We start from the raw sequence: 17,895 nt of genomic DNA, 5'->3' as shown, positions 1-17,895 counted from the left end.
GAGTTTTAAAAACGAAATGTTAATTAAAATCCAACACCAGAAATCATCTTTTAAGATAATCCTTCACATTTCGATACTATGGAATCTTTCTTAAGGTGCTTCTGAAAGGGATGTTTTAGTGGAGTAGACAGATATGTAACAAATACTCAATGTGCAGGTTATAATAAAAAGAAATGCAAGACTGAGTGCAGGCACAGGGGACCCTGTCACATCTATACTCACATCAGATTTGAAACCCAAGGTGCCACAGCGTCGTCCTTGGGTCCTAAACAAAGTCTGGGCAAATCTTGCTCCTTGAGTATTCATTGCTTTTGCAAAAGGTCAAAGGCTTTTGAAACAAGTCGGAAGAATGAGACTGACTTTCTGATCTAAAGAAGTTTCAAGAATGTTTGGTGCCTGGCTCCCTTCTCCAGGATACTGGTGATGAGATCAGACTGGGAGGACACTGAATACTTATCCTTTGCAAAGTAGGTATCTCACTCCTACTGATTGACCAAATTTATCCTGACAGAAAACAAAACAGACCAAATTCTGCAGTGACTTTTCTGGCCAATGCGAGGCCCTGCACTCTGCCCATTCCTCCCGTGCTTCAGGACTCTTGGCAGCGAGACTCTGAGCTCCAGACCTGCTGCCATCAGGCCAGGCCCCTCTCCTCCTGGACTCCCTTCACCTCTTCCCAGCCCCGCCCTGTCTTGTCTCTGCTCCCTCATCCTCTCCCCCTCCCTAGACCCACCCCGAATATCTCTCACCTTCTTCAAAGGTTTCCCTCCTCAGTAAAAACTCCTCCACTCTGTAGGAAAACAAACAAATGCCAGCCGGAAACCATGCAGGACACCTGTGACTCCCATCATGGACATCAGTCCTGACCCCAATTGCCCCACTCCCACACCCCGGTGTAAATGGAGAGTCAAAGTCCTAATCTGGCATCTAGGAACCTCCCACCTCGGCATTGCATGCAAGAGTTGAAGTTATGTGCACATGTGCCTTTATTTCGGGAGACAGTGATGTTCATCAGAGCAGCAGACTTCAAAGAACCCCACCCCAGAAAGCTTAAAGGACTCTGCTTTAGGGAGGAGGGTGAGATTGGGGGAGCCCCTGACTCCAAGACTGCTGATCACTCCTACACAAAGGGATACTGAAAGGTGGTGCAGGACAGGCCGTTCCCTCCAGGAACCAGGCAGGGATGTCAGAGCCAATGAGGGTGAATGTCAAATTGCATCACAGAAATATCGTTACAAGAAAATTTCTGTTACACTTTTAGTCGCACACAAATGTTCAAATAGAACCCATGTCAGAAAACCAAAATTCTAGCTCAGGTGAGATCCCTGAAGTTGGCTGTGAGGCTTTGTGGGACCTGGAGGTAGAAAGGACATATGTACTTAGGGCTGCGGCCCAATAGCCCCTGTGACTTAGGGCCCCCAGAAAGGATCCTCTCTCTTCAGTAGTGCACAGTGAGGCCATTTCTAAGGAGATATGTAGGATTTCTTTGGATTCCTGAGGTTTTTAATTTACTCTCTGACTTTGTCAATGTTGAGTCCATCTTTGAATATCTTGGAATTAATTTACCTTGACCCTGTCTAAGTGTGGAATCGGAAACTTTTTCTGAAGCAGAGACAAGAAACTGGCCATGTGAGCCGTCACCCCATGCATAGGTTAATTTTGTGTCATCTTGGCTAGGCCACAGTACCCAGCTATTTGATTGAACATTATTCTAAATGTTTCTCTGAAGGTTTTTTTTTTTTTAATTATAGTTAACGATCAATGAGAGATTTTTTACATGAGATTAATATTTAACTTGGTAGTCCATGAGCAAAGTGGATCACTCTCCATAAAGTGGGTCAGCTTGATCCAATCAATTCAAAGCCTAAATAGAAATAGGTCTCCCCCAGGGAACAGTGGATTGTGCCAACAGACTGCGGTCAGACTTGAAATTCAGCAGAAATCCTTTCTGTGGTCCCCACTTAGTATCCTACCCCACCCTACAGATTTTGGACTTGACAGCCTCTAAAATCACATGATCCTGTCCTTAAACTACTGACAGTCTCTATGATCATGAGTCAATTCCTTCAACTAAATCGATATCTATCTCTCTCTTCTATGTATACATATACAGATATGTATTTTAAATGCAAATATACATACAAAATATAAACATGTAATTAGCTGTTTATATAAAAATTTTATAATTTATATAGTCATATATACATACTACATTAGGCATAAATATATACTAAAAAGTAACACACGTGCATACATAAATATATTTGCTCCATTGCTGCAAATGTTTCTGATATTCCAGCTATCCTGGTAATATTCTTACTTTATCACAGCCTTAACATTTAAAAATTTATATGTTCCTTGGTTTTATTTTTAAATAACCCATGTATCTTACATTGGGTTTGTAGCAGTAAGCCACCTTGAATCAACTGTCGAATTAAGGTCAGTAAGTAAGTATGTGGTTAACACCATCTTAAATTGTACCAACACTGAATCCAGTCACTTCTCACGTCTCTGCTGCTTCCACACAGAATGTTCTCTCTACACGTAAACAGGGCGACCTTGCAGCTGGGCTCCCTGCTGACTCTCACGCCCTTTACTCACGTAACAGACCAAGTCATCTTTTAAATGTGACTTAGGACATACCCTCAGCACCACATCCCACCTGACACTCCAGTGTCTCCCTTCTTAGGCAGCATGAACTCCCAGTGCCTCACCAGCCCCTTCCAGCTCCCCATGGCAGGGCCTCTCTGACCGCCCTGGCCCTGGCCTCACCCCACCTCTCTCGGCCTGGCTCACTGTCTCTACTCACATCTGCCCCTGGACACTGCGCAGTCCTGTCTCAGGGCACCTGCCCCTGCTGGGACTCCCCACGTGCACCTCCCCCCACCACCCCGGGACCCACATGGCTGCTCCTCACACCACTCAGGTCTCTACTCAAGTGTCCAGGGGTCAAGTCCTCAGAAACGTCATGTCTAACAGCATTTGCCCTGCCCCACCCCCCACCACCAATTTTCCAGCCCAGGCATATTTTTCTCCATAGCAACTATCACTGATATCAAATAAAAATAATTTTTTATTTGTTGCCTGTCTCATTGAGTATCACTAAAATATAGGTTTCTTAAGCAAGGGATCTTATCTGTTTCTTCAACATTGTATCCCAGTATGTAGCAGGGGCTCAATAAACATGTGTTAAATGAATGAATATGTCAGTACAGCAATTTAGAGAAGCAATTTGATCATACGTATGAAAAGACTTTAAAATGTTTAACCTCTTTGACCTAATATTTATTATTGAACAAATCAATTTTTTAAATCTCATTATATAAGGATCCTTATGCATAATGATGGTTGTCAAATCATTATTTACAAAAAAGCAGATTGATTCAAAAGGGGTCTAGTTGTATCCCTTTGTTTGACATGATATGTGGCTTGTAAAAGTGGTATAAAAGTTATGCAGAATTGAACACATTGAAAATTACTTTTTATATAATAACAGATTTCAGAAAGTAATATTCAAAATAACCTATAACAATATAGCTCATGCAAATGCAACTTTAAAGTAAATGCACAAAAATATTTATTATTTTATATATGTGGGACTAGCTATGATCCAGGCTCACAGCTAGGAAGAGGACCCCAGATTTAGAATGTTATATTTATATAGTAGGCTGCCTACACCCAGCTCATGTAAGCATAATTCAGCTTATTGTACCACGCATGTGTGGCAGAATGCCACTATTGTACTCTGCCATATATGACGCCCATGCGGTCCCCTAGAGCAAGGAGCGTGCTCTCCGCAACAGAATCACGCTCCCCGCAATAAAGTTGTTGCCTGCCATTTATTCTCATGTCGGCCCCTCGTGCATTCTTTCAACTGGGCATCTCACCTCCGAAACCTTCCCTTCTCCATCAGCTCAGCACTGACAATATATTATTTATATAATATAATTTATACAATATTATAATACTATTGATATATAAATATATAGTTAACATATAAACACATAGAAACCCACAGAATAAAACTCGGAACCACTACGGCTCTAGGGAGCATCATTCACACTGGAGTCTATGAAGCCTCAACAATGTAATAGTTAATAATTTTTTGAGGGGAGCACATATTTCAAAATTTCTTCTATGCATTCCAATGTTTTCTGTGATTCACCAGGTTTTTATTTTTCTAATATGAAAAACATATTTTAAATTTCAAACTAAATCATTTGAAGTAAAGCAACAATGAAAAGAACCAATAAAAAGACTTCCTTTATACCTCAATCTGACACAAAACCTCTCATTTAGACTCCACAGGGCAGAAATCTGTGCTGGTGGCTCCTGGGAAAGAAGAAATGAACTCTTCCTCTACAATTCACCCTTTCGTTACAGAGTCCATATGAGCAATAAAGCAACACTAACATTACTATTAATTTATAGATTATCAATTGCTTGGCCTGGGATCACAGAAAATGTTAGTCTTGAGAATTAAAGGACACTCAGCCTCTTGTGGAGCACATCTGGGCATGAGCTATATGGACAGAAGCACCACAACAGTGGGAAGATCAAATGAGATCTCAGGACTGGTCACACAGTTTGTCCACATCCAGTGGACACACTGCTGAAGGATGGACCAAGGTAAGGGTTCCCATCTTTCTTCGGTTGTGGGTGACAGGTGGGTGAGCTGTTCAGCTACCAGCAAGGCACAGGTGCCTGATGCTCCTAGAGCTATCTTCAAGTCCTCTGCTAAGAACGCCACCAGCACATGCCAAAACCGTATGTTCTTTTGTGAGCAGGCTTCTCTTCAGACGTGCAAACATGACATCCCTAACACTAAGACCAATCACTGGCACTCCCATTGAATCCTACTAACTGGGTAATCTCCTAGCTCCCACTGAAAATTATCTTCAGCCTTGCATTCAAGTATTTGGATCCAAGGCAGAAAGTCATCTTGGGGTTTGGACCTTGCTGATCCAGGAGGATGTTCTGAAAGACAGCTTTCTACAAGCAGAAGATCAAGGGAGACTTCTAAGTAGGAGATGAAATCCTGAGGAAAGAAGACAAATGGGCAGATTCTAAAGCAAATCTAAGTAGTTAAACATACAAAAGTTTCTGAAATATATTTTCCAGCCTCTTTTTAATTGAATAAAATACACAAAACGTAAAATTTACCATTTTACCACTTAAAGTATATGATTCAGTGGCATTCAGTACACGCGCAATGTTTTACAACCATCACCACTATTGTTCCAGAGCAATTTCATCACCCAAGAAGGAAATTGCTTACCTGTTAGGCAGTCACCCCTCAGCCCCCTCTACCCCCAGCCCATGAAAACCACTAAACTTTTTTCTAAATGTATTTGCATCTTCTGGATATTTCATATAAGTGGAATCATACAATATGTAGCCTTTTGTGTTCTTTCACTTATAATGTCTTCCGAGTTCATCTATATTGTACTATATATGAGAACTTCGTTCTTTTTTATGGCCAAAGAATATTCCATTGTATGGCTAGATCACCATTTCTTTATCAATTTATCAGTTGATGAACATTTGCATATGCAATTATCTTTTCATATAGGAGGGAAAAGGAGTTACAAACAAAAAAGCACTACTACTGGCTTTGATATCTAGCTATGTAGTTTCATTTACCAGTGTTCTTTGCAGCTGTTCTTTGTCCATGATTTCCTTCAGCTCTTTCAATATATTTAAGAAAGCTGATTTAAATTCTTCCTCTAGTAAACCCAAAGCCTGGACTTTCTCAGGAATACTTTCTGTCAGTTTCTTTTTTCCTGTGAATGGGCCATACTTTCTGCTTTCATTGAATGCCTCATAATTTTTGTTGGAAACTACATATTTAGAACATTACGTGATTACTCTAAAAAACAGGTTTGCCCCCACTCCCTGTGGTTGTTGTTGTTGCTTGTTGTGGGTTATAGTTGTTTACTGACTTAACTATTTTTGTACACACTGCATTCTTTGTCGTCTGTGGTCACTGACTTCTCCGTTCTGTTAGCTTAGAGGTCAACTAGTGATTTGACAGAAATTTCCTTAAATGTCTGGAACCAAAAAGAAGAGTAGAAAACATTTCTCAGTCTTTGGAGCTGGGCTGTGTGTGTGTGTGTGTGTGTGTGTGTGTGTGTGTGTGTGTGTGTGTTGGGACATGCCTTCCACACTTATCTAGGCAGTTTCCAATTCTGCCTTTGCCTTCTTCCTGCTTGTGTGTGGACTGAAGATCAGCCAGAGGTATGATCTTATGGCCTTCTCGGGTCTTTCTTGATCGTGTGTCTCAAGCTGGGCATGCACGGAGCCTTCTAGATTCCCAGGAGTATGTGGAAGTTTTCATAGCCCTTATGGCCCAAAGTACTTCACTCCCCAGCTCTTCCTCCCAGTCTTTTCTGCATGTCTATTATTTGTCCCAACTGATATCTTTGCCCCAGGTGACAGCTGCTAGTTCATTAGCATTTAAATATTTTGACAAATGCCTTTTGCCTTAGTTCCTTCACTGTCCAGAGAGTGTTCTGAGTTAGGAGACATAAACACAAGCCATTTACATTCATCAGGGAGCCAACAAGTCAAAATAGAAAATCACAATTCTTTGATAATGATGTCTGCTCTGATCTCTCTAGCACCAAGAACCTGCACTAGAGGCACAGGCTGCTGTCTTCATGATTACAGATGCGCTGGGGAGCGGGGAAGGTGCCAAGCGTAACTTAAGACACCACAAAGCCCTCCTACTGAGTTTCTGTTGCCTTTTTCTGTTTTTGCCATTTGCTGGTAGCTATAAACACCCTATGTTTTCCCGGAGTTTTGATAAAGTTGATTCTGACAGTTTTTACTAGTTTTTTCATTGTTCTGTATAAAGATGGACCCTTGAAATTCCCTATGCCGCCATTTTCTTTGACATGACTCCCGTCAGCCTCTTTTCAGTTGTACTTAATGCATCATAATTCCTGGTCTTCTAAGGACTTCCAGTAGACTTATTCATTTGATAAACATTTGTTAAATACCTACTTTATCTGGGTACTGTGTGTAAGAAGTAGAGACTGGCTCCTTTGCTCCAGGGCTCCCTTTCTGGCCAGAGGGCAGGAAAGACTGTCCTCGAACCACAAGCAAGGGAGTACATCCTCTAAGCACCTAGGGACTCTGACCAATGCTATGGAGGATCCCAACCGCCTCTTGGCCCCATCTGCTGGGTCACCTACACCAAGTTCTCACGCACAGGCAAGGGAATTCTTCTGTTTGCTGAGATTATATTGTGCCTGGTGATTCTGATCTGCTTCAACACCTCCGCATCAGCATACTCCTCTCTGTCCATGGTCGAGATGATCCTTGCTGATAACTTCTTTTTCCTCTACATGTGTGACCTGAACACCAAGATACAGACCATCGACTGGTCTTGGAGTGAATTCTTCCGACCTCATAGCAGCCATCCTCTACCTGATCACCTCCACTGTTGTCCTCGTTGAGAGGAAACCACTCCAAAAGCATCACAGGGGTACTGGGCCTAACTGCTTTTTGGCTTTGATGCCTATGTCACTTCCCCTTTGAGGCAGCAAAGACATACAGCAGCCCCTACACACCCTGCAGATGGCCCAGTGTAGTAGGTGAACTCTCTTCATTTTTCTCTGCAACTTGCAAATAACACCTCTATTGAAATGACTCCTCCCTGCCCCTACAACACTCCCAGCCAACACCCAGCCTACTGGAGTAAAAGTGCCTTTATGGGGAGAACTTGTTTCCAGCCTGTCAATCAAGTCTCCTGGGTGTGGTCACCTTCGTGGGTGTGCCTCCGTCCCCCTTCTGCAGTATCCAAAAGGGGACACCAGTTCTGCTTGAACTATGCCCCCACCTAAGCCACAAAATGAGGGAGAAGGGCACCTCAGATTTCAGACTCTGGGCCCCAGATTGTGACCCACTCCAAATATCCTTACTGTGGGGGGATAAAAATAATAAATAATAAACAGACTGTTATAATATTAAAAAGAAAAGTGGGGTCTGAATTAAAAATCCAAATTCTCAGCCCTCAAGGATGACACAGCCTAGGTGGGAGTGGGAAGATAGGTAAAGAAATTATAACACAACATGTTAACTATTTTATTTATTTCTGCTTTGAACTCCACATTATTAAGATTTTATAAATACAGTATTGATTTACATAGACATCACTACCTATTAAGTTTTCTGCTTGCTTTCTTATGTATCTCTTTAAATCTTTTAAATACCTTTACAATGGGTGTTTTGCTAATATATGAATAGTTTTATTTATATGAAAGTATCTTTTTTTACTTGAAGGATCAATTTCCCAGTCCCAAATCCTACTGTGACATTGGTTTTCCCTCAGCCTTTGATGATGCTACTTCACTGTCTTCTGGCTGCCATTCATTGACATGGAGAAGTCAGCTGCATTCTAACCATAGTTCCGTTTTAGATGATGTTTTCCTTCTGTGGCAACTTTAAAGATCATCATTTGTCTTTATCATGTGATGTTCTATTGAAATATCATGTGATGTTCTATATGAAACTATGTGGATCTCTTTTTATTCATAGTGCTCTGTAAACATTTGCTTAATCCTTAACCATAATCTCTTTACACGATGCCTCCTTCCATCTATGACTCCCTTTTCACCTTCTGAGACTTCAACTAATGTGAAACCTCTTCCTTCAATCACCATATATGCTGTTGTAGGCAGAATAATGAACCCACAAATATGTCCGAGCCCTAGTCCCTAGAACCTGTGACTGTTACCATACACAGCAACAGAGACTTTGCAGATGTGATTAAAGGCAGGGACCTTGGAATGACTGTCCTGATAATGGGGGGTAGGGCTAATCTAATCACACAGGTCCTTAAAAGTGAAAGATGACTAAAGACCTGTGAGTCAGATGGAGCTTTCAATTTCATCTGTAGTAGTTTCTACATGTACTAAAATATGATCATCTCTGTCTTTTTATCCTTTAATTTAGTGGTGAATTGCATTAAATGAGTTAAAGCTAAAATATCCTTGCATTCTTGGGATACCTAACTTGGTCAAGAAATTTAATTATTTTATAGGATATTGGTGGATACTACTATATACTACTATATTATATATGTATATATATTATATACATACACACACAATAGTATTATTCTTAGATTTTCACATCTAATTTCTTAAAAATTTCTATTTTCTTATAATGCTTTTTCCTTATTTGTCCCTGTGGGGAGAAAGAAAGATGACTGCAGTCAGGCTCCCTCCTGATACCCTTAGCAGCTAACTTTCGGGTAGAAGTGACTCAGCACATCTCCCCTTATGTAACCATGTGCTCAGTACACATGCGCAGGCTCCTATAACTTGGCAGTGTGCCACTACCGTTTAACCCGTGTATATAAAGGCGCTGCCGTCCTACGCGGCTGGCTGTGCCCTTGCTGGAATAAAGTGTGTCCTTGCAGTTCCTACGGCTCCCCGCATTTTCTTCCAACTGCCCAAGCCTCGTACCCCTTACCTTGGAACCTCAAATCTGCAGCAACACAGTTGTCTAGCTGGCTTTAGGATCAATGTTATTATGCCTAATAAAAAAATTTGTTTGGCTTTCCTTATACTTCTCCATTCTCTTGATAAGATCATGAACATTCCTTGAAGGTTTATTGGAACTTACTTATAAAACATTCTGGATATCAGTGAGGAAAACAGAATTTTTACTACTGCTTTAACTTTTTTCATTACGATCTTTTCCATTGACAAAAATCTTCATGATTTAACATTTTTTAAAGTCTCTCCTATATTTGCAGTGACATATTTATCTGAGACATATGTAAACTGGTTTGTTTTTTTCCTAATTAATTTCACCTATTTTATTTCTCTTTTCAATGAAACAGCTGCTATCAGCAGGCTGGAAAATCAGCAGTGGCAGATGCCAGATCAGCCTTGGTGAGTGGAAAGCCACACTGCTTGCCCATGCAGTCTCCATCCCAGTTGTCATATTGTACAGTGAATTCATGTGCAAGCCCTGCTGTGCTGGAAAGAATCTGAGTGATACCATCCATCAGGACATCTTTCCCACCAGATTACAGCAGCCCCCATCATATGGATACCCTCTGCTGGGCATCCACATGCACACCAGCATCTTCACCCACTCTGCTCATGGCAAGAAATCTATGAACACATCTCTCCTCCAACTCTCTGTTTTCCAACTTTATTTTCTTCAAGTTTCTGACCAGCCAGCCAACCCATTAGCCACTGCCCATGATTCATTCATACACTACTTAGGGGCATGTTCCACATTGCCCGCTTCTAGGGCCCTGTTTGGGGTTTTGATTCCTAGTTCCTGGTTTGATAGTCATTCCCAAAGTTGTTTTGGTGTCAGCTCCTAGGCTTATTGCTCCTTCGCTTTAGATTCTATTCTTTATATCTGAATCTCAGGCATGTATTTCCTTGGATTTTTTTAATTGCCATAGCTTAGCCATGTCAGCTGATTTCTCAACAGAAACTTTGCAGGCCAGAAGAGATTGGAATGAAATATTCAAAGTGATGAAAAGCAAGGACCTATAACCAAGATTACGCTATCCAGAAAAGCTATCATTTAGAAGCGAAGGACAGATAAAGAGCTTCCCCGACAAGAAAATGCTAAAGAAGTTCATCAACACAAAACCAGTATTACAAGAAATGTTAAAGGGACTTCTTTAAGGACAAGGAAAAAAAGGTCAAAAATACAAATAATAGAATAGCAATAACTACATATCTATCAACGATTATTTTAAGTGTAAATGGATTAAATGTTCCGATCAAAGACACACTTCAGTTCGAAAGACACACACAGACTGAAAGTAAAGTGATAAAATAAGATATTTCATGAAAATGGCAACAACAACATAGAAGAGCTACGGTAGCAATACTAAAATGGGGTAAAAAAAGACTTTAAAACATGGGCTATAAGAAGAGACAAAGAAGGACCCAGTAATCCCACTTCTGGGTATTTATCTAAAGAAACACAAAATGTTATTTCAAAAGGACAAGTGAATGCATATGTTCATTGCAGCATTATTTACAGTAGTCAAGATATTGAAGCAACCTGGGTGTCCACCAATAGATGAACGGATAAAGAAGTGGTACATATATACAATGGAGTATTTTCAGCCATAAGAAAGAATGACATCTTGTCATCTGCAACATACATGGGCCTAGAGGCTGTTTTGTCGAATAGAGTAAGACAGAGAAAGACAAATGTCATATGATTTCACTTACATGTGGAATCTAAAGAACAAAAGAAACAAAATAGAAATAAGCTTATATAGAGAACATTTTGATGGTTGCCAGATGGGAGGGGGTTTGGGGGTAGGTGAAGAAAGGGAAGGGATTGAGAAATACAAATTAGTAGTTACAAAATAGTCAGGGGGTTATAGAGTATAACATGGGGAATATTGTCAATAATATTGTAATAGCTATGTATGGTATCGAATGGAGTCTAGATTTATCGGAGTGAGCACTTCGTAACTTACATAAATGCCTAATCAAGTTGTACACCTCAAACTAAAATAACATTGTATGCTAACTATAATGGAAAATTTTTTAATTATTAAAAAATAAAATAAAAATTTTTTTGCAAAAAAAAATTATTTTGAAAATCCAGAAAAGTATATGTTCTTGAAGAACAACAACCAGAGAGAGAGGTGGGAAAATCATAAGTGTATGTGAATTTTCACACTGAACATTAAGAGAAACAACACCCATGTCGAGGATCAACATTTCCAGCATCTCAGGAAATCCTCTTAAATCTTATTCAGTCCTAAACTAACCCCGCCCCACCCAGAGTACCAATTATCTTGATCTTTAAAACCATAGATGAGTTCTGTCGGTTTTGGGTAGAAAGGAATATTACAGTGGATGCCCCTCTGCATCTACCTCTCTCATTTAACATTGTCACCAGGTCTCATCCCTATGACTGTGTGTTGTAGTTTATTCACTCTCATGGCTACGAGGGGTTCCATTATACAAACAGACCACACTTCTCGTCCTCTACCGTTCATGGGAATTTGTGTTATATCCAGATTTTACAAATCATGCTATGAATAATTTCTTCATATATTTTGGTGAACATATGCATGCTTGTCTCTTGGGTATGTAACTAGGAGTAGAAATGCTCGGTCATAGGGTGAGCGAATCTCTGGCTGTAGTACGTACTGCCAAAGAATTTTTCAAAGCATTTCAATCAATTTATTCTTGCACTGGCAATATATGAGATGTAATTAGTCAAATTCTTGCCAACAATTGATTTTGTGTTTCATATTAGCCATTCTGGAGAGGTATCGCATGGTTTAATTTAAATTTAAATTTAAATTTCACCTCTGACTAAAATGTTGAGCAATTTTCATAAATTTATTGACTACATAAATATCTTTGATAGGACGATGGACTGAACTAATTTTTAATGACTAACTGAGACTCTCGTATAATGTGCCAACATCTTTTAACTGTTACGGTCCTTTTGCTATAAATGCATATGTGGTCAAAGACTTGTGGTATAATAGAAAATACATGGTCTTGGTTCCTGGTTCTGGCACAGAACTCTACAAATCTTTGTAATCTCCTGAGTAACAAGAGCATCTTTGGGAGGCTAATAAGATGACTTTAGGCTGAGGGGTCCTGGATAGCTTCAGGATCGCGGTTCATCACCAGAAAGACCCGCCACGATTAGAAGGTTGCAACTTTCAGCTTCATTTCTTGACCTCTGGAGAGAGGGGCTGGAGGTTGAGTTCAATCATCAATGGCCAATGATTTGATCAGTCATGCCTGCGTATTGAAACTGCCATAAAAAATAAAAAACTTAAACCGACAGAATTCAGACAACTTCCAAATTAGTCAACATACCCACATGCTGGGAGGGTGACACTCTCCAAACTCACATGACAGTGCTTGGGACCCTTCCAGACCTCATCCTATGTACCCCTTCATCTGGTTGTTCACTTATATTGTTCATAATAAACTGTACTAGTAAGCACAGAATTTTCCTGAGTTCTGTAAGTTGTTCTATTAAATTAATGAATTTGGGGGTGACCCATAACTTTGTAGTCAAGTATGACAGAAGTGCCAGTAACATGAGGACCTGAACTTGAGACCGGTGTCTAGTCTTGTGGGACGATGCCTTTAAACTGTGAGGTCTGATGCTAACTCCAGGTAGTTAGTGTCAGAATTGAGTTGAATTGTAGGGCACACAGGTGGTATCTGAGAATCAAGAGAATTGGTTGAGTGGAGAAAAAAATTCATCACCATCCCACAAAAAAATTCAGAGTAAGAGTAAGCAAGTAAATCTCTACCTTGGATGTCATTTATTGGTCACTTATTCTTCTAGCCAAACCTGAGTGCCTGCAAAGTACCAGAGAAAGTTCTAGTCTCAGATCTTTGCTCTAAGAATTGAAATTAGTCATTCTTTTTCCAGTCCTCATCCTCAGCACATGAACGGTCTGCCTACATTATCAGAATTCCACATTTAAAAGTGTCTTGGTAGGAGGCAGAGACCACATCACTCCATGAAAAAGGAAAGCCCACTTTCCCAACATTCTTGTAGCTGGACATGGCACGAAGTGACTGCGTGCCGGACTCGGACTCAGGATGTGGTGACACAGAAAGGCTGGAACTGTGCATTTGGCAGAGGCATTGAGAGTGGCAGTAGTAACAGCCAGTTGCCGGGAGCAGTAGAGATAGCAGTCCTAGCCCTCAGGGTCCAGTGTCCCGCATGGCAGATGTCAGTGGTGTGAAGAGTGACACCTGGGCCCAGCAGCAGGGGCAGTGGTACCTGTGTGGGACCTGACCTAAGGTGGATGGTGGATCTATTCCTGGCTGTATGGACTCAATCCTATTCTGTGGCCTTCCCCAAAATAGTATGAATCCCAGTATCATTGATATATACTACTTGATGTCTAAGTTAGAAAAATTTAGGATTTCATTGTTTGATCCAAAAAGTGAGTAAAAAATGATCTGGGGAAAGGTTTCAGAAGAATTCACTTTTAAAAGTGATTTTAAGACCTTCCCCCATCACTGACCTCAGCGGTTCTCAATCCAGTAAGAGTCAGGCTTGCTGTGGGCTTCTTACAGCACACTCAGGCCCCTCCCAGATTCGTAGTCTCAGAGGATCATGCACAAGACCAAGAATCGCTTATTTAACAAGCCTTGCTGGTGAGGCTGATGCACAGCTATGTGGGAATCCTGGTCTAGGTTCTCCCTGCTAAAAGTGTGACCTAAAGACCAGCAGCATCAGCACCTTGTTAGAAATCCGGAATCTCACACTCTGCTCCAATCTTCCTGAGTTTTAATAAAATGTCTAGGTGAGTCCTGTGCACAAGAAAGTTGAACTCCCTGTTCTATGCGCCTTCTAGACGCAGAGCCCAAATTGCACTCTCTGTTTTCGAGTGTGTGAGTGTGTGTGTGTGTGTGTGTGTGTGTGTGTGTGTGTGTGTGTGTGTGTGGTGTCTGATTAGATCACTCAGCACTGAGGGGTCCAGGGTTTACTCCTGTTCCTTTCTCTTCAGCACTCGCCCGCAAGCCCATCTGTTCTCCAGGCTTTAAATATCATTTGTATGTGTCAACTCCCAAGTCTATTTCTCCAGCCCAGACATTCCTATAATCTCCAGACTCATCTGTCCAATTGCCAATCTGACAAACAAACTTGTATTTCAACAGACACCTCAGCTCCAACCTCTCTTAAAATGAATGCCTGTGATGACCCCCTCAAATATGCACTTTCCAGAGTCTTCCCCATTTCTGCTGACGGCAACTCCATCTAATTGTGTCCTCTGAGATTTCTGGTGTCCTTGACTCCTCATACTCCAGATTAACCCACAGGAAACACTGCAAAGTTCATCTTCAGAATGTACCCAGACTCCCACCACCTCCACTATCTCCACCGCTCACCCGCCGTGGAAGCATCTCCAGCCTGGAACCCTGCAGTTTCCTACTGCTTCCCTACTGCCTCCTCTGACATTTGCCTCCCAAGCCTGTTCTCAGCACAGCAACCACAGCCATCCCTTTAAAGGAGAAGTCATACCTGTCCATCTTCTTCTCCAAAGTGTCTTGTAACTCTCACCTCACTCAGAGCACAGGTCAGCACCCTCCTAACATCCTCCAGGTCCACGTGGTCTGGCCGTGCCTCTGTCTCATCTCCATTACTCTCTGTTGTAGCCACACCAGCCCCCTCCCTCCTTCCAGAAATCACAGACACACTCCTGCCTGGGGTGTTCCCACTGCAGGTTCCCTTGCCTGGGAAGAACTTCCCTCAGGCATCCTCGTGGATAATTCCTCATGTCCTTCAAACCTTTCCTCAAGGTCACCTCCCCAGTGAGGCACACACTAACCTCCCAAATCATAAGGACCACCTTCCCTGTTCCCACACCCGCACACTCTAGATCACCAGCCCCACTACAGTTTCCCCACAACACTTGTCCCCTTCTAACATAAACACCTTCCTTATTTGCTGTGCTTATATAGTCTGCCTCTTCCCACCTGAACATATACTCTGCAAGGCCAGCAATTTCTGATTTCACTTCACTGATATTTCCCAGATGCAAAAACTGTGTCATACATCTGGCAACAACCAATATCGGTTGAATGAATGATCACCGTATAGCACCTCTCTGTTCTAGAGACAGTATCTTTAGAAATATGGCCTCAGATCAAATGCTGTTTTGCGGCAACTACAGCACAAAGTCCACTCACACTGGCGTCATTGTCACTTCTACTTTTCTCACAGGTGCTGCTCCGCCCTCTTCCCCTCATTTCTTCCTCCCATACCAACCCTCCTGCACACAACACACAATTATATTTCTCTCTCCAGAAAACAATGACCTTTGATTTACGGGTCTTATTTTACAACCAAAAAGAAATCTAAAGTAGACTCTGCTTTATAAATCCCTGAGTTTATATTGGAGACAGCACTAGGGTTACTAAAGCTAAAGTAAGAAGAAAGGGTAGGCAAGCAGAACAAAAAATTCCAACAGGAGCTCACCTAAGGTGAGAAATTATAGACTCCCTCCTCTCTGCTAATTCTACAATCTGGTTTCTTTGAAGAAGTTGGGGAAAAGTTGGAAAGAACGATCAAGCCCTAGAAGGAGGCAAGAGCAGAATGAGACTGAAAATTCATGTCCTGACCATAGACTCCTCTGTGCAGGGACACCCTGAGTCTTGTGGGGACAATAACAGGGAAATGACTGTCAGAGATGAAGGACACCCAGAGGAGAATGAGACCAGGACTTGAAACAACTATAAAAAGTCATAATACCCTACAGAAACAAAGAAAAACAAATAAACACTCAAAAGTTGGGGGCTGAGGATGAGAATCAGGCCTGAGCCTAGGCTGACCTAGCCGCATTAGGCCCTCACTGACAAAACAAGGCCTGAGTGATGGTGTCCCCGTGATCATAGGCCCTGGTGCGACAAGATTCTCTTGAAGGGACAAGGATAATGGAGCAGAGGGGTGACCCAGCTGAAGAGTGACCACATCAAAGTCCATAGTGCACTGAGCACCGACTGGGCACAGATCCCATCCACACTTGGTCCTCACAGCCTCTCCTACAACAGACTCAGCAAGGTAAATACAAGAATTCTGGAAATTCTCAGTGCTTCCATTTATTTCCTCTCTCAAACCTAGGATCATCTCTTTTAAACACCCCATCAACTGAAAAAATTTCATATTTATATTATTCTAATAAGGCAGTAAGAAGGTGCACCTTAGTGCAACATGAAATAAAGACAGGGACAGGAATGGCACAGCCTCTACTGGAACAGGAGAATGGATCAGGGATGTAACAAAGGTCAGTGTGGGAGGGGATTTGGTGGGCAGGGGGTGGGCCAGTCTCCCCACCTCCTCACATTATGCTGATAGGAACGCAGACACATTCGGATGCCCTTTGCAGAAAGAGAAATCAGAGGTTCTTCAAGTTACAAAGTGGGAGCATGAACAAATCTTGCATCACTCGTTCCCCCATAAGGCAGCTGTCTCATGCTATAGAAAAAAAATAATCACGAACAAATTCAGGTTAGTCACTGTATGTGGTGACATTCTCAACACTCCACCACATGCTCAAAATATCCCAAAGAATGCACATTCCCCAGGCCTGTCCCTTGTTCCCCAGTCCCTCGCCACTTTAAGGACACCCAGAGTCTCACCTTTAGAAGCCGTGAGAGACACATCAGAGCCCTGGGCACTGTCACTGTCTGGGGTAGAACAAAACAGGATGTGGTCAGAGCTCACAGGAAATGTGGCTAAAGGAAGAATTTTGGAGGTGGGTGAGCTCCCACCATGGGCTCCCAACTACACTATCCCAAGAGTCTCGGGGATCACCCCACCCCCTCCACACTCACTTGTAGCCTGAACATAGATCCCTCCTTTTCCACCTGTGGGAAGAAAACATCTTATGAGAAGCGAGAGAGGAAGGGGGGCCATGAGGTCCTAAAGGAAACCTCTAGTCCTGGTCCCCAGGGAAGTTTCCAGAACTGTGAATTCAGATTCAGGGCACCCTTAGGAAACCTGAGGAAAGTACATGTGGGAGGACGGGACCAACCACCCTCTTGGAGGTCTGTCCTCAGCAAAGACCTTCCCCCGTATCCTGTGACAGTTAGGAGTCAGGTCCCAATCACCAGAATCATCGAGGTGATAAATTTGTCCTTCATTTTTACACATGCATTAATACAGAGTAAGTGTTAGCAGATGGGGCCCCAGGCTGGGAAGGATCGCGTGTGTGGATGGTACTTCCCATTAACGAGGCTGGACACATTCTAACTAGGGCTTAAAACCTCCCCAGTAGGACGAGAAACTCAGACTACACCCCTTCCCTACCTGAGCGCTTCCTCCTCCACATCACAGCTCCAACCACAGCTCCAGTGACTGCAACTCCAAGAGACCAGGGCAGCAATGACACCCACAATGGGG

At 42.2% G+C, this 17,895-nt stretch overlaps 2 long non-coding RNA genes and 1 pseudogene across 3 annotated transcripts; 1 reads left to right on the top strand and 2 right to left on the bottom strand.

Annotated features, from left to right (window-relative positions):
• The first annotated feature begins 4,619 nt into the window (after positions 1–4,619).
• Positions 4,620–7,670, top strand: LOC111735622 (annotated as a pseudogene).
• Positions 7,671–12,494: 4,824 nt separating this feature from the next.
• Positions 12,495–16,365, bottom strand: LOC105311472. Of its 2 annotated transcripts, XR_897683.2 has the most exons (3): positions 15,973–16,365; positions 13,289–13,337; positions 12,495–13,196 (listed from the first exon to the last, which is right to left on the bottom strand). It is a non-coding gene; the product is annotated as an uncharacterized LOC105311472 (long non-coding RNA). The 2 variants fall into 2 exon arrangements; XR_002778874.1 differs by having other exon boundaries at positions 12,495–13,337.
• Positions 16,366–16,567: 202 nt separating this feature from the next.
• Positions 16,568–17,870, bottom strand: LOC105311471. The gene is made up of 4 exons (XR_897682.2): positions 17,803–17,870; positions 17,328–17,360; positions 17,133–17,180; positions 16,568–16,968 (listed from the first exon to the last, which is right to left on the bottom strand). It is a non-coding gene; the product is annotated as an uncharacterized LOC105311471 (long non-coding RNA).
• Positions 17,871–17,895: the final 25 nt, after the last annotated feature.

The sequence above is a fragment of the Pteropus vampyrus genome, unplaced genomic scaffold, assembly GCF_000151845.1.
Source record: "Pteropus vampyrus isolate Shadow unplaced genomic scaffold, Pvam_2.0 Scaffold1000004269, whole genome shotgun sequence".
NCBI lineage: Eukaryota > Metazoa > Chordata > Mammalia > Chiroptera > Pteropodidae > Pteropus > Pteropus vampyrus.
The sequence above is the reverse complement of the archived record's forward strand: the minus strand, read 5'-3'. Positions and strand labels throughout refer to the sequence as shown.